Genomic DNA, 2,500 nt, shown 5'->3' with positions numbered 1-2,500 from the left:
CATTTTTGGCATATTACTGTTACCGAAAACCACTTATATATTATGCTCTGAAAAGTGAGTCTTTAAAAACTAAATAATAATAAAAGGAGTCTACTAGCCGTCGTGTTATATTTAGTGATAGATAACTTGGGATTATTTTGGCATCCTATTATTGTTATCACACTCTAGTATATTAGCGTCATTGCGAATAATTGTACACAAACTAACGACGAGTCACACACATTGGTGATACATTTTTCGTAGTAACATAGTTTAGAGTACACGCGATTGACACATTGTTATTGACACAAGTCATAATAACTCCGCATTGTATTGACACATTGTTTTATAAGATATAACGATAAAAGGCATCAAATTCAACATACATAATAAGTTGAAATAAGAGAGAGAGATTTCTAAAAATAGAACAGTTCATTCCAGTAAGTGTAAATAAATAAAACAGTCAGTAACAGTATCCTGTCAATATAATATATATAAAACATCGTAACTAATTTATTGCAACATGGAAGCATATAAAAGATACTTAAGTCTCGCAAAGGACTTAGAAATACCCCAGGAAAGAATATTTTCATGGTGCGAAGAGAAAGTAAAAGAAGAAAAAGAACATGAAGAAAGAATTCGTAGAGAAGAAAATGAAGAAAGAATTCGTAGAGAAGAAAATGAAGAAAGAATTCGTAGAGAAGAAAATGAAGAAAGAATTCGTAGAGAAGAAAAAGAACACGAAGAAAGAATACGTAGAGAAGAACGAGAAGAAAGAGTCCAAGAAAGGGAACTCAAAAGACAAATAGCATTAGCAGAAGAAGAAACCAAAAGGACCCAAATGATGCTGGAAATTGAAAAAACAAAAACCGGTCATGAAAGAAAACATAATAATAGTGATGAATTTTTCGTGAAACTTCCACGCATGCCAACATACGATGAACGCTCAGACTGCCTAGAATCCTTCTTACACCGATTCGAAGTTCAGGCTAAAGGTTACCGTTGGCCAGAAAGCAAATGGGCCACAGCCTTGATTAACTGCTTATCTGGAGAACCGCTAAAAGTTTTCTATACCTTAACAACTGAAGATGCAGATGACTATGGAAAAATTAAAGACGCTCTACTTAAAAGATTTAGATTAACAGAAGATGGTTACCAGGAAAGGTTTCACACTGCAAAACCGGAAAGTGGAGAAGACTTTAATACATTCGTGAACCGAATTACTCAATTTCTAAATCGGTGGCTTGAGTTGGCAAACGTAAAACAAGACGACTTTGCAGGCCTTTACTATCTCACGCTGAAGAATCGAATCTATCAAGCTTGCAACCCAGATTTAGTCGCATTCTTTAAAGAGAGAAAGCCAGAAAACTTGGACAAATTAAAAATCTACGCAGAAAACTTTAACAGCGCACATCCATTGACACCCCTTAGCAGAACATTGAAGGAACCATACTACGCTGCCGCTGCTCAGAGTCCATGTACACCTAAAGTTCAATACTCAAATAGAACGAGCCGATCAATCACTCGGAACACGCAAGTGAAACAGGATGACCATAGTAACAAACCATGGAACAAACAGTTCAATAGAGACCATAGCCGACCCTATCAAAACAAAACAAGAAATAGCACTGACAATAATACTGAGTATAAGAAAACCAACAAACCTATAATTAAATGTCAATATTGTGGAATGAAAGGCCACACAGCAGACAAATGTTACAAAATCGTGGGATATCCAAAAGAAACTGCAAATGCATCACTCCAAACAGGTGTAAACAATCAGACACGAGTAATGTCAGGAGAAAATATAAATGTGTATTGCGTGAAAGGTATGTCACTTTTAACACAAACTCACAAATCAGGATCGCTATTTTTTTGTGAAGGTAAAGCTAATGGAACTGATTGCAAAATATTGAGAGACACAGGATGCAGTACAGTAGGAATAAAAGCATCTTTGATCAATGACGAAGACAAAACTGGAAAAACGGTACAATGCATCACATTCGAAACAGTCGAAACCTTTGAAACAGCTAATGTGTACAAAGAAACCCCATACTATACAGGAATAGTGGAATGCTGTATACTTCCCAACCCCGTCGCTGATGTTATTGTTGGCAATATAAAAGGTCTTAAAGACAACCCAACAGATGTAAAAGAATGGTCATTAACCCAAGAAACAGCTTGTCTAGCAGAAACAAGAAAGATGACTAAGACAACAGAGAAGCCAATGACTATTTCTCTAGAACCACAACAATTTGACAGGAACACGTTCATTGAAGAGCAGAAAAAGGACCCGACTTTAACTTCATATTTCAATATCGCAAACAAAGGGACGAAATCAAAAGTTGAATACATCATTGAAAAAGATATTCTGTTCAGGTTACATAGGAAAAGAAACAAAATAGCTAAACAACTGGTCACGCCGAGTATTTACAGAAACAAAATCCTTGAAATAGCGCACGATTCAATAACTTCTGGACATCTTGGGAGCTCTTCCACATTGAAGAGAATATCCGAGAAT

The sequence above is a fragment of the Berghia stephanieae genome, chromosome 3 (assembly GCF_034508935.2).
Source record: "Berghia stephanieae isolate SIO BIC M18660-M18661 chromosome 3, UCSD_Bste_1.3, whole genome shotgun sequence".
NCBI classification, from domain to species: Eukaryota; Metazoa; Mollusca; class Gastropoda; order Nudibranchia; family Aeolidiidae; genus Berghia; species Berghia stephanieae.
Note: the sequence above shows the minus strand (reverse complement) of the source record.